This window comes from Corvus moneduloides, chromosome 3 (genome assembly GCF_009650955.1).
Source record: "Corvus moneduloides isolate bCorMon1 chromosome 3, bCorMon1.pri, whole genome shotgun sequence".
NCBI classification, from domain to species: domain Eukaryota; kingdom Metazoa; phylum Chordata; class Aves; order Passeriformes; family Corvidae; genus Corvus; species Corvus moneduloides.
This window is the reverse complement of record NC_045478.1, coordinates 91641162-91655650: the sequence shown is the minus strand read 5'-3', so window position 1 is coordinate 91655650 and position 14489 is coordinate 91641162. Positions and strand designations below refer to the sequence as shown.

Below are 14489 nucleotides of genomic sequence, written 5' to 3'. Positions count from 1 at the left end.
ATTATCATTATAGAACTGTAGCTGTTTAAATCTTATCATGAAAGACTAGACCCCCTTCTTAAGATGCAGCTACACAAGATCCCTGCGCAGCTCAGAAGTTTCTACCGGTTTGGCATGTGTGTTTATTTACTTGGAGGCAGGAACCACCCTCTGATCCTGACCATCACTGTGACCTTGGGCAAGTGACTGAATGCCTCTGCACCCACAACTTCTTTTGAAGTCAACTGGTGATGTGTATGCTCACCAGTTCTGAGGAGAAACCGAAGCCCTACAGGCCAAAGCTGAGATCTGCTACAGCCAAGGTGTTTTGAGTCACATCACAAATTACATAAATTTTTAACACAAAAACTGAAGCATCAATAGATAAGAAATATTTCTGTAAATGTGGTCATGTAATTGTACCAGTAGAACCCAACTCCAAGACACAGAGCAGTGGAGTCCAAGGGACCATCTATGTTAACAATTTTTGGAAGAGGACAGTTTGTTCAGAATCTGTGTTGAGTCAGAAACAAGCAACCATAAGACAAAGAGAAACTAGAAATCAAAGACAGCTATATTAGGCTGTGTCCCATTCTTAGTGTACCTAATCATAAGTATCTGAGAACTATGTATATTACTGAACCAAATAAAGTACTGACCAAAATTGTTACTTTATTTCATAAGTTATGTTTTCTGATAGTCTAAACTGTTGTATTTTTTCCTCAGAGATTACTAGTTTAGTGCTCAAAAACACTGTAGAGCACAGACAAGAAACTCTGATATCCTGTAATATCAAATTCCCCAGATTTTGGTCTTAAACCTGATTCAAAATGGATACATGCCTCTAAGTGATCAGCACTGCTTCGTATAGCCTTCAGTATTTCATCAAAGTATTAAGCAAGATGGAGTTTGCCTAGCTTTCAGGACCTGTGAAGTCTGCAGCCTGTAATTATTGACCAAACTAGCATCATAGCTCTTACCTACAACTCATTAGTTTCCTTGAGTTGACAAAGCCCTTCCTTACCCTCCATGCTTGCATATCCAATAGATACTACTTGACTCAGCACAATTAGCAAAGCAGGCAGGACAAGGAGCCACTTAGTCACCTCTGACACATTTTACAGCAGAGAACCTTCAGTAGCTGACCCTACACTCCTATGTCAAACAAGGCAAAAAAAGTCATAAAATACTAATAAACATAACCACATAGGCTTCTGACACACCAGAAAGACCATTTAAAGTAGGAGTCTAAAACAATCCTTGTACTGATACCAAATGACAGTAAGAAAATAAAAGGCCTGTGATGGCCCAGTGGTTCAGCATGGCAAGGTATAGTTAGGCCTGTATTAGATGTTCAGTGCTGTGATATTCCTCTGCTTCATAACGAAAGGAGGGCAAAAATAATGAACAATGATAAACACATGGGAAGAAGGTATATAGTAAAAAAAAAAAGTAAAAAAAAAAAGCAAACCAAGCCTAACAACAAAAAACTTTCCATAAGCAGGACTAGAAGTAGAATTAGAACAGTTCAGTTGGAAGGCACCTACAATGATCAGTCCAGCTGCCTGATTGCTTAAATGCTTTCTAATGGTGCCACACAGGTGAGCTGCAAAAGGCAGATTTGTGTTGTCCTCTCAACCTGCTGCAATCAGCTGCACCCAAAAATATCTGGAGGGAAAAAGACATCTGACACAGACATGGTAAAATGACCCAAACTAAGAAGTGGCAACTCTGAGGGTGTGGGAAAGTCTGCAAACAAATCACTGGGTGTGTCAGATACACAGACGCTGTTATAATGCAGTGATTAGTGTGTCTCAGTGAATATGTAAAAATGAGCTTGGTGTGTTCAGAGCCAGGCACAATGACCGCTGAACAAACTCCAGTTCTGGCTGCATTTGCCTAGGAGCAGTACAACATTTGCTGTGAACCTAAAGCTTTGTGAGATGCTCAGAGATAACCAAAGCCTGGAGCTACTAAACAAATCCAGCACAGCATCTTATTCTACATGAAGATTTTCTAGACTAAATATCACAGAACTGGGAAAACTGCTTCTGTGACACCCATGAGTGAATTTCTCTGTGAGCTTCACTGAGGCTACAGGGCCCATTATTTCCCACCCTGATAGCATCACAAGATGCAGTGTGTATGATCCACATCAAATGGCAAAATCCAGCCCTAGAAACAAGCCTCCAAAATGCTGGTGAGAAGCTTTAAAATTCCAAATGCAACAAATACAGGAACCTAGAGAGCTCATGGATTTAAGTTCACACAGTCTGTACAGAAAACCTAATAAATAAAATTTATACTTCTGTGCAGCCTTGGTTGTTCCATTGCAACAAACAGAGAGATAGATAACACACTGAAAAGCACATATCCCAAGTTAATGACAGTGGTCAGCCAGCAGAAGCAAGCCCAAGATTAACAATGAAAGAATTCCTGATTGAAGTCAAAGAGTTTTTCCCATTTCTCTGGAGGCGTTGCCCCCCGGCTGGCACCAAACTGTCCAGCTCCTTCTAGCTTCTTTGTGAATTAGGTTTATTCCTGAAGGAGCTCAAGAATCCCAAGAGACCATAACTAAAGAGGGCTCAAAGAAAAAATGAAAGTTGCTTATCTCTCCCCTGCACTGTGTAACCAGTTAGCAGTGAGTACCCACAACTGAAGACAGTGTTCCTAGTGTTGTTTCAGCCTAGCTCAGAGACATGTTCTCTCAGCAGGCTATTTGGATCAAAGACTTAAGGCAACATCCCTCAAAGAAAAGACAAGGTAAAATACAGAGGGTACTTTTTCGCCATCTGCTTCCATTTTAATTTGCTGCACTCCCACATGTCACCAGAGTCTGTAGGATGGTCAGTTGGATTCTGGGTCATGTGCATTCATGGCAGTATAAGACTACAAGGTCATCACATCCTGTTTCCTACAATCACAGACAACTGTGTAATAGACACATAGTCAGTCTAGCAGTCTCCACAGCACATTTATTCCAGAACTATCACACATTAACATAAGCTTTTTCAAGTGACCAATGGGAAACAATTAGATAAGTTTTCCAGTCTGAAGTGAGGCAGCAATTTTCATTCTCAGCTTAAAGCAGCTGACAATGACAAATTAGGTATTTCATTGTACAGGGGTATAATATCATCTACCTGACCTCTGTTAGCTGAGTCAAGAGATCATAACATTTAGTCCACTCTGTGGATAAAAATACATAAAGCTAGAGATAATTTTTATTAATGTCAAAATTAGAAAAAACCACCCAAAATATTGATATGCGTGTAATCTGAATTGTATTGCAAAATTATATATTGCTGAATTATATCGAAAAAATCAAAGCCAGTATTTGAAAAACTGATTCTCAAGACTAATGAAGTGGCAATATAATACTGCTTTTTGATAAAAGTACAGTGACACCATATGAAAAGGTTAATACATTATGATAGTTCAACTGTGACTTGTATTTGCAGTATTTCCTTAGATAAGGCTCCCATTCCACAGCAGCTTAGCTACACTAACAGATGTGTAAATCAGAAAGAGTAAGGGCCCCTGGAGATGTCCCAATAGATGTGAACATACTAAACATCACCACTGAAAGTAAACAGGGGATGAGACAGTGAGGAGACACTTGCTAAATTTTGCCTCTGATTAAACAGAAAATGTGTCATGAAGGGCGCAGTAGGACATTTATAGCTCAACACATGTCCCACAGCAGGTACATGAAGCTATTCTAGATAAGCCCAGACACAGCTGGAAAACAATTCATGGGTCCCCCAAGATAAATTTCAGAAATTTTCAGTCAGAAAATGCATCTGTTTTTCTCCCTATAACTTAGTAATGGTGAGTACCAAAGACTTTGTACCATTCACACAGACTGCCTGAATCCTGCTGATGATGAAAGGCTAAGGTCAAGCTTTGTACTTCTGGCATTGGCAACACATTTAAGGGCCTCTACAACAGAGCCAGAGAGATTCACTCATTGGGATGCCTGACCCATAGGGCAGTAAAACTATGAAACAAGCAATGAGGGCAAGTTCATATCTCAGTAGGGCACAGTTGGAAGACAGTTCATATTGGCAGGGCCCTAGCATGGTTATTACTCTGTCCCTGCATAACAGTGCAGGAGGATGCTGACAGATCAGAGCACAAGAGAGAACAAAACCAACAGTCTCTCTGTGCACTCAGCTGTTAGAAACAGTTTAATTGGTTCCCGCTGTATACACGGCTGCAAAAGTAGCAAAGGACTGAAGTCCCCCCATGTTTGGTCAAGATCTTGCTTTCTTTCATCTGTTGTGCAGATGCTGATGGGGGTCACCTGCCTAGAGGGGGTCAGGATTGTGCCAAATGGATTTAAGGAGGGTACTCACAGTCCAGGCATCCCAGCTTAGTGGTCAATGACTCAGTGAGAAAACCAAGATTGTCTGCACTGGTGGATGGATTCATTCCTAATACTTGTAAGGAAGAATGATATCCTGGCAAACCTTCTCTACAGATCTATGCTGTTTTATCTAACAATAAACCCATCCCACCTAGTAGGGAAATTCTCTTACAACCATTATCAGGAGTACCTAAATTCCATACTCTCAGTACAGGCAAAAACCTCAATAAAGTGTGGAGTGTAGAAAGAAACGGAGATTGTAACTAAAGGCTGTGGGAAGATATGAGGGAGGGAGTAAAAAAGGAGAGAAGTACCCACTCTGCAATAGGGTGATATTCTTGCATTCTGGGAGAAGTATGATTTGGTGAATATATGGCTTGTCTATGGGCAGGAGGCTAAATACAACATAATGACTAAGATGATGATATAATATTTTAGTTAATAGATATGGCTTTGATACACTACCACTTCAGAAGACATAAAAGTATCTGAAAAAAAATGGGTCTCTAACCTACCTGCAGAGAGAGTGCTTATGTGATAGTACAGACTCTCATCAGTTTTCAGGCATCTGAGAAATCTGTGCCTCTGTTTCCCAAAATGCTAAATCCACTAATATTTGTAAAGTGCTTGGAAATTTTCCAGACGAAAGTGCTGAATGCAAAGAATAAATTACTAACTTTATCTGCTATATCTGTGTGACTTATCCTCACATGTTTATACAGTGTATGATTACAGACAAGAAAATATTCTCAGCATTTAACTTCTACTGGTCAAGTAGGAGCAGTCCATTGACATGATCCAGCTCTATCAGAAACAATCTAACTAATGGTTATACAATACCCATAGCATTCAGGGTTTGATCTTAAACCAGTGGAAAGTACAGAACTTACTGTATTGTCGGCTGATGATTTATTGACTACATGTTTTCAGAGGGAAGGGAAAACACTTGGGGGAAAACAATGACTTTACATTAGAGGAAAATCATGTTACACCTCTAGAAGAGTCCAGGAAACTTCTACGCAAGGTTCAGCAGAGACAAAGATGCTTAAACAGTTCCACAGTTGTTTCATTCCTTGTTGAAAAGCTTGTTTGCTTTGACCTGACAAGGAAAGGAGCAGAATTGGCAGGCTGATGCAGAACAACATGGAATTCCCAAGTATTTCTGTCACAGCCTTCTGGAGATTTGAAGGAAAACAGATGGCAGTGCAGGACCAAGAGCATGCAAAGAGATTAATGATTTTTAGAGACCAGCATGAAATACTTAAAAATAGCCTAATTTTTTATTTTTCAAGCACTGAGCTTTCCTGGAAAATGGAAGAACCCAAAATATTTGTTAGCTATGAATATACCGGCAACAATCATGCTACTGATGAGTATGCCTGTTTGAAATGTTTTAAGAAATATTTAAATTCAAAAGAAAATACAAAACATCTCTAAAAAATGACTAGAGGAGGGCTAGCAAGTTAAATATTTTCTGCAAAAAATTGTCACTCTTTGTAATAATCCACTTTTCAACAACGGGAACCAGCAGAGATGCTGATCCCTTTTTTCAATGTCAAGAAAACACAGATAGTATTAAAAATGAAGTATAGTTTCTTGACATGCTGTCATAGGTTAGCAAGCATAGTCCCGGAAGGGACGTCCTTGCTAAGGGGTGCTTACAGTTTCCTCTGGGAACTGATAGAACCTATCAGCTGGCCAGTTTGAATATGGACAATTCTCTAAGCCACTTAAAGTTGTGATCACCTCTGTGATCCACATTTAAGAATAGGCAAACTCCCCCTCCAAGCTCTCTCTCGTTTCCGGCGCTGGGACAGGTGGCTGCGGGCCCCGTGTGGGGGCCAGCGGGCCCGGCCAGGCCCTGCTTGGGCCAGGCCGGGCCGGGCCACGGCCATCCTGAAGCCATGGACCTGTTCCAGCCATGGAACCCCCCCCACTGCCTTGCCGTGGGCAGCCGGAGCGGCTCGGCTCTCCCCCCTCTCCACTGCGATAAGAAAAATTCAACATCCCAGCTGCAAAGCTGCAAGGCCGAGGTGAGATTAACCCTTTTTACTGCTGTGAAGAGCTGAAAACCTGAGGGAAGAGAGAGAGGAGATGCTTAAAGCTGAAATTCTCTTGTGAAGCTATGATATATCAGAGTATCCTGTTGTAATTTCATGAAGATATGGGGGGTGGAGTGTTCAACTCGTGAGCAAAAGCACCTGCGTTGAGATAGGCAGATGCTGACGCAGCTGTAATTTCATGAGAAGTTTGGACAGGGAGAGAGATGAACCAGATGAGGACTTTTGCTCCAAATGGGAAAGGAGAAAACCTCAGTCCGTAGAGATGAACCAGATGAGGACTTTTGCTCCAAATGGGAAAGGAGAAAACCTCAGTTCCTAGAGATGCTCCCAGAGATAGTCCTAACGATGAAGATGATGAAGACCCTTTGCTCCCAGGGAAGGAGAAGGGCCTCTGTTTTTGTTTCTGAACGGCTCAACCTTAAAATTATACCCCAAAAAACTTCAAGAGTGGACCCTCGAAAGCAGTTGCGGGAAAAGCTGCAAGTTGGGGGAAAGGACTCACACGCAGGCAGAGAGACTCCTCTTCCTAAATGGACTGAACAATATTTGGAAGTGGGCGGCTGGCTCGTTGTGATACTGTTTTCATAGCATGAGCAAGAAGAGACTTCTCTTTCTAAATGGACTGAACAAGGTTATTATGGAAGTGGTAAACAGACTGAACATCTTAAGGGTTGTCTTTTCACATTGTCAGTGGGAGAAGGGAGGAAGGTGGGGGGAGGAGGAGAGTTCTGAAGGTGGTATAATTTTTTTTTCCTCTTTTAGGTCTGTTAATAAACTTCTTTATATTCTTTCAAGTTTGGTGCCTGTTTTGCATTTCTCCTAATTCTTATCTCACAGCAGATAAACAGTAATGAGTATTTTGGACCAAACCACTACACATGCATTCTTGACACTTAAAGGACTCCAAAATATGAGTAAGTTTCTGGAGGTTTGTGATGTGCCTAGTCAGCTTCCTCAATCAACATCTTCCAGATATGACTGCTTCTCCCCTGGAGAATGGCTGAAACATCAGAGGCTCTTCACATTGTTTTCTCTCTCAAAGACCACAGGAATATAAAATTGACTACACAGAGTCAAAAGTCCATCTAAACCAGTACCATATCTCCAAGTAAAGGTCAGCTGCAGATGGTTAGGGAAAGCATATAAAAATACCATGTATAGTCTGATCCTACCCCTGCTCAATGTTTTCAGTTGTTTAGGACTTGCAGATGGGAATATAGCCAGATTATCATGTTTAATAGCTACCAGTGGACCCATCCTCCAAGATCTTTCACCTCTTCCCACAGCTGTGTCTTAGGAGAAGAGAATATTGCCATGTGCTATTAAACCTTGAAATGTATTCTTGCACAATTTCTTCACAATAAATCCAACCTGGATTGTGCTCCTTGGCAGAAATGTTCTTTCTCTTTTGTGTGTCTGTGTTTGTGTATTTATTTTATGAAACTGTCCTGGGAACACATCTTCGCATCAGATCTTATAATGTTAAATTGGACCTGATCATATTCTTCAAAGAGGAACAGGGGACTGTACTAGTTTCTATCTATTAAGATTTCACAGTTCATTAATTCAATTCTTTAAGCAGCTAAAAAAAATTGCCCCTCCAAACAGTAAACAAAATGCAAAGCCTTCCAAATCAGGCTTGTTCACTGCCTTGAATAATAAAAGCTATAAAACAGTAGAAATGAGTCCTTGTTTATGCCTCCTTAATAAAAGTAATATACCAAGGAGACAGAATAGACTTGTTGGGTCTCACAAATCAGCTTCGTCCCCATTTCAAAGAAGAGCTGGGCTGGCACATACATTGCCGGGATTTTAGTCATTTTGGGACACAGTGAAGAGAAAAATACTCTCCAACAAAAACAAATGTGAACTTCGAAATTCATGAGCAGAAATACCAACTTCAGCCATTACTACTAGGAAGTCAGCAAGCACTTGTTATTCATGGAGGAAGCCTATTTCTTTCTTGCTGCCAAAGTTTTTCTCAGTTCCTCAAGGTTCCCTCTATTTCCATTTTCACACAGTCTAAACACATCCTTCTGATCTCCAGCTACCATTCCTTGAATTCCAGCAAGTCTTCTGATCTCATCCCTTTCTTATCTACTTCCTTCTTTCTACCTTAAGTCCTTAATTTTTAACTCCAGAAAAGCCTTATCACTGGTATAAGCCTGCCATACTGTCAAAATAATTTTTCTACTAAATCAAAAAACCCTGAGTTTCTCCTGGTCAGTTTTGTTACTCCATGTTACAGAATCACAGAATCAGAGAATAGCCCGAGTTGGATGGGACCCACAAGGATCACCGAGTCCAACTCCTGGCCCTGCAGAGCACTATCCCAAGAGCCACACCATGTGCCTGAGAGCATTGTCCAAATACTTCTTGAACTCTGTCAGGCTTGGTGCTGTGACCACTTCCCTGGAAAGCCTGTTCCAGTGCCCAAACACCCTCTGGGTGAAGAGCCTTTCTCTAATGTCCAGCCTAACTCTCCCCTGACACAACTTCAGGCCATTCCCTCAGGTCCTGTCACTGGTCACCACAGATTTTTGTCCTGTGTTTAGTAAATTCCTACTATTAGAAGACATTACCTGACTCCATAGAGATCACCAGAGAAGCCAAAATCTCAAGTGTTGAAATACCAAGTTGTTGCAGCAGAGATTTCTGCAACATGTATAGACAGCAAGGCCGTGGAAAGAAATAGGGACCGATCCTTGGTAGATGTTTCAGAGATCTTTATTCTCCAGCCACATGGCTGGGGGACTGCTGAAGAACTCTGGCAATCATGGGACCAGCAGGGTCCTTCCCGGGCAGGGGAACACAAAATAACCAGTGGGGAATGGGATTGACCGGGGAGTAGGAAAACCCCATAGGTCATGCCTCCACTCCAGGGTCCCCTCCCCGCAGACCCCATGGCAGGGGGGAGGAACCCCAACACCAAGTAGAGAACTGAAAATATAAATCTAACAGGGAGCATGAACATTGAGCAACATACAAACCAGACACAAAGCCTCAGGGAGGGAAGGGCTTGTTTGACCGTCACCAGGTGCCAGTTTAACACACATCAATAAAATACCTTGAGGCTACACTACCAATAGCACTGCTCAGGGTGTGATGTGTTCATGTGCCTATGTGGTTCTCAGCAAATCACAGCTGGGTACATCCTGTCAAGAAAAATAGACCATGAGTACAGGACTGACATACCAAAGCTCATGGGATCTTCCGGCAACATGGGACATATCCGTCTGTGACTTCCACTGCTGTAAACCAGCAGTAGTTTCATGGACCCTCAGAGAGTTCCTCTGCTGTAAGAAGTATGTGAGCAGAATCAAATGCACTCTGTAGATTTGCCCAAGTCCCTCAGCCAGCATTTCAAAAACAGCTTATAATTTTGGCTGCCTCAATTTTTGAGTGTCTTGGTGTCTTAAAGGACACTAAAAATAAAGAGCCAAAATTACAGGTTACTTTGCACAACTTGGGCCTCAGTTTCTCTGTACCAAGTTCTGATGTTACTTGGAGTTCATTAGAATTGAAGCATGGGATAAGTGTCTTGAATAATACAGAGCTACAGAAAGCTTTCTTGAGATGAGAGCTGACTTGCAGTCTCTGTGTCTCAGGTCGCTTAGGTCAGAAGATAACAATCCTGATAATGACACAGACTTGTGCCAAACAGAAGTAACTTAATTGTTCAGTGGAATTGCAGAAATATGAGAAATTATTCAGACCTACTGCATATTAGTATATACACTGAAAACTACCAGTTTTCTGCACATGCCTGAGTTCAAAGGAATGGGATATTAGGGATCACAACCGGCAAATGAACAAACCACGTGAGACACCACTGTCAATAATCAACAAACCAATAAGCATGGGAAAATACACATAAACTCTTTTATCCAATGAAAATAAGAGCAGTCAGCTTTCTTTTAATTTAGGAACATGCTGTGCTTGCCTGAGGGTTGCAAGGGCAGGGAAGGGAGAGAGGGTCAGCTCTCCATAGGACTGACCCAAGTTTGAAAATTCACAGCAATTAAAGTGCTGAAAGCCAAGCCTCCCACACATCCTTCCCCTAAGTGTCAGGAAATAGTGTCCCCTGATTGCTCAATCTCTAAGTCAGATGGCTGGCCTGGAGGGACTAGATGGGTTTCTTGGATACCATTGGACCTTGGGGGAATTTCTTGTCAACTAAGGCAGATGGAGCAAACCCAAACAATTTTGGAGATGCCTTCAAGATGCAATTCAACCCTTGATGAGCCTCCCTGTCAATGAAGTACAGTATGTTCACCCCATGTCTGGGCTTGGTAAGAAAAACTTTTGTGACTGATTTTTGAGATGAACAGAACTACACATAAGAAGCACAACTGAAAAAACAGCAGTGATAGCAGCAGACAAGTGATATGGTGTGGTAAAGCCACTGGGATATCCAGGGAATTTGCTTACTCAGCTCTGTGAAACCATGAGACCTCACTTTGTAACACATAATATAGACTTTTGAAACCTCAGGGTCGCACTGACTGCCATAAACTCCAAGAGGCAATAGCCTTCTGTTCCACAAAACAAAACTGAGAAGATGTCTGTCTTGTCCATATTGTGTTTTTTTATCTTACTTCCAGGTTAAATCCACAGATGAACTAGCATTTTCTTGGCTGGTATAACCTCATTCAAATTCAAGGATGCTAAAACCTATGCATTCTTGTTAGAACTAAATTTATGTCTTGCCAGATCAGTATCTCCCTATCCATTTTTCCTCCCAGCCTTCCACTCAGTGTGCAACTTTCCCGTTGAACCCCAACTAACAGCCCATAGGGAATTTCCAGACTTGCAAACCCCTGCAGGTAATGTTGCTCACACCATTGGATGCTGAGCTGAAGGAAAGAGAGAGGAATAATGAGACAGATGAATAGTAGTCAGATTAAAACACCCCAAATATGGAATTATCTCCTCCTTAGTTCCTCTTCTCACCCTCTCAGCTTTCAGCAGTTCTGAATATATTAGTCCTGTATTGCCTAAAGTACTTCAGAGAGACTAACTGTTGCAGCAGGTAAAAAGTGTTTGCGGCTCCCAGACGCTTGTCTTGGCTGTGACAGCTCTCAAGTTTTTATTGGGGCATAAAGGTTTCTAACAAGTTGCTACATTCTTTAAGAATTTTTTTTCTTTTATATTGCCAGCCAATGTGATTAGGCAGTTGTTAAGAAAAAAAGCAGCTTCTTGGAAAAGGAGCCACTAGGCTACTGGAAAAAAAATCTAGTAAGAAATCAATGGGGCAGAGGAAAAAATCTGATATGTCACAGCAAAGTAGCTCAGATCCCAATATGATTCCTTCCAAGTCTGGAGAGTTCACTTCCAAAGTATATCCCTGCAGGATCTGCTTCTGAGAACTCATGCTCCCTTACAAATGCATCAGTACAGTTGCCTATTCTCCAGCTCATGATTTGCATGGCATGGCATAGCATGGCATCCCTTGGAGTGGGGATTAGACCTTGACCATCTGCCCAGTAAAGGCTATCCCCATTACATTAGCCAGCACAGTGGTTACATCAACCTGCAGTGGTTTTCAGCACAGCTAACTACACTTGCTCAATTTCATAATGCAGTGGAGATCCCAGTAGAACTCCCTCCTCCCAGTCCTCAATTTTCCTCCTTTATTTCCTTCTCCCTGCCCCAATAACCCACTCTGTCACCCTCAATAGGAAGAGTGTTTGCAGACCTTTTCCATTACCAGAACAGCCTGATGCAGGGAATGCTGACTTGCACAGACAGCCTTTCTTGTGACTGCTTGTTGGCTGAAGCCAATTGCTAACAGCATGGGGCATCATATTGTGCAATTCACATGGCTTCTGCTCCTCAGCCCAGCTTTGTGTTTATGCTCAAGGGCATCGTCTCTCCTTCCAGCAACTGCGCAGGCCAACAACGCTCCTGCTGGCCAAGAGCTTTCTACAGTTACAAGTGCTTGCAAAGTGTGTCATCTTCACACAGGAGGCCTCAAACTGTTCTGGGGAAGCAAGCTGCTTCTGTCTCATCAGATGGGTCTCATCAGAGAAGATGCCAATGAAGAGGACAGCTGCCTACACAGCTGTCACCAGAACTGCTGCCTTCTCCACTTGGGGAATGAATAGATATTCAGGTGTGAGGTTGGGGAGGTAAGGTTAATTAAATGCAGCATTGGATTTTAATTGCAAATAGATACAGCTTTGTGCCCCACTGAAAACCTCACCTTCTTATGGAGTAGGCTTGGGAATTTCTGGACTGCTGAGGTATAAAAAAAATTACTGAGAATCACTAGTTTTAGCTGGGACTTAGACCAGCTGTCTGTACCAGTATCTGTGCAAGTTTTTCACAGGGAGATTCTCCTTGTAGTAGCTGACTTGTTCATGTATGACCCTGTTACATCTAGGTTTTAGATGTGAGACACCTCTTCTCTGCAGAAGCAGAGGGTTCTTTGAAGAGCCCCTAGTATCAAGCAAGGACAGGCTCAAGGTGCTAAATTTGGCAGATTTAGCCAAGTGACTCCCCTTACTTGTATTAGTATTTTTATCACCAGTAGACCGGCAGAGCGGGACAGGACCATTTTCAAGGGCCATGAATTGCCTGTCATCCTCATAAGGAAAGAGGAACTGGTTGCTGCACAATATGACATGGGATTAAAGACTTAAAAAAGAAATCCTACATTGTGGAGTTGCCTAAGGAAGTTGATTTTTGCCTAAGGCTTATTTGGGATTTTCCTTTCCTGCTACCAGAACATGAACTAGCTGAATTTCAGTTAATTTTGTAGTCTTCCAAAGATATGACCTTCCTCTCCTTGCTCTCCTCAGACCTCCCTCATCCCCTGTCACCCCCCATATACAGAAGAGTGCAAAAGCCTGCACTGTCGGCCCCTCTGCATACCTTTGGGAGAAGCAATCAAGCTAAACCTGAATCGTGTGTGCTGCCAAGCTGGCTTCAGGATATTTCAGAGCAGGAAAGAAAAAAAAAGAAGAAAGACAATCAGTACTTGCAGGGATTTGTTCTTGAAAACAAGCAAAAACATGAGAAGCTTTGCTGCAGCAGCTGCACTTACATTGTAGTAGCCGTGTCTCTGCGTGGATCCTCCCTGTTCTGCAGTCCCGTAATCCACACAGAGGAAGGCCTGTGCTGCTCCTCTCACTGGCACTGCTGTTAGAGTGAGACTGGAACTGCTGCTGTTTTCACTTTCAGACCAGCCTCTCCTCCAAATCCTCTGACGTCAGACAGCCTGCAAGAGATATTTATGGAATGAACAATCTAAAAGTTTCTCTAGGTAGATTTCAAACTGCAGTTCGGGGGGATTTGTAATTTTTACACTCTTGGATAGAAAACCCCTCCAAGGGGGTCAAGGAGGAAACAGTGGGGAACTACAGATGTGGTTGTATAAGTCCCCGGCAAAAGACAACCCCTGTATTTTTCCATCCATGGTATATTATATCCACACCCAGGATGTAACTATCTGTCATGTAAGTCCCCATTTGGAAAGTGGTTTTCCAGTCTCTCAGCTGTGCTTAAACAGGGTTTGAATCAAGTGTGACATAGAGGTCTCTCACAGACACACTCGAAGCCCACAGCTTTCTGCTGTGTCCAGGCTTTGACTGGATTTAACTAAAACAGGACTGAAATGGGCCTTCCAAGCATCTTATCCACACTGTCTTTCAGTTTGGCACTAACCCCTTCCAGCTGGATTGTTTTCTCAAGCATGGGGGCCATTTTGGCCATCTTCCCCCCAAACTTCAAAATACCCTCTTCAGAAGTGTGTCATCTCAGATAAATACCAGCTAAAAAAATTAATTTAGTCTTTGATCTCTATTATGCTCTGCCTATTTGCATTTTTCTATTATTCCTTTGCTACTATACAGTATGATACTTTTCACCTGCTGCGAAAGCCACTTAGGGGTTATGTGGAAGAGAAGAGATGCTAGAGCAAAAACTGAAACAGTATTAGCATTAACATTAGTCAGTACTTGAAGAGTGAAATGCTCTCGTGGTGCAATCCTGCTGAGGCAGGTGATGATAAATTTGGACTGTTAAGACCTCTTTAATTTGTATTTAGAAGCTGAGCTTGGCTGTAAGCCCATAAG

General features: G+C 42.2%; 1 protein-coding gene across 3 annotated transcripts in view; it reads right to left on the bottom strand.

Moving 5' to 3' along the window:
* Positions 1-13564, bottom strand: part of DAAM2 (dishevelled associated activator of morphogenesis 2) — a 205449-nt gene extending 191885 nt beyond the window's left edge. The window contains exons 1-2 of one of the 3 annotated variants that reach the window (XM_032102751.1): positions 13460-13562; positions 13288-13339 (exon numbers count right to left, since the gene is read on the bottom strand). The gene's annotated coding sequence lies outside the window, so the exon portion shown is untranslated. Of the gene's footprint in view, positions 1-13287; positions 13340-13459 lie in introns of all 3 variants that reach the window. The other 2 variants (XM_032102752.1, XM_032102750.1) reach the window with 2 other exon arrangements.
* Between the last annotated feature and the right edge of the window lie 925 nt (positions 13565-14489).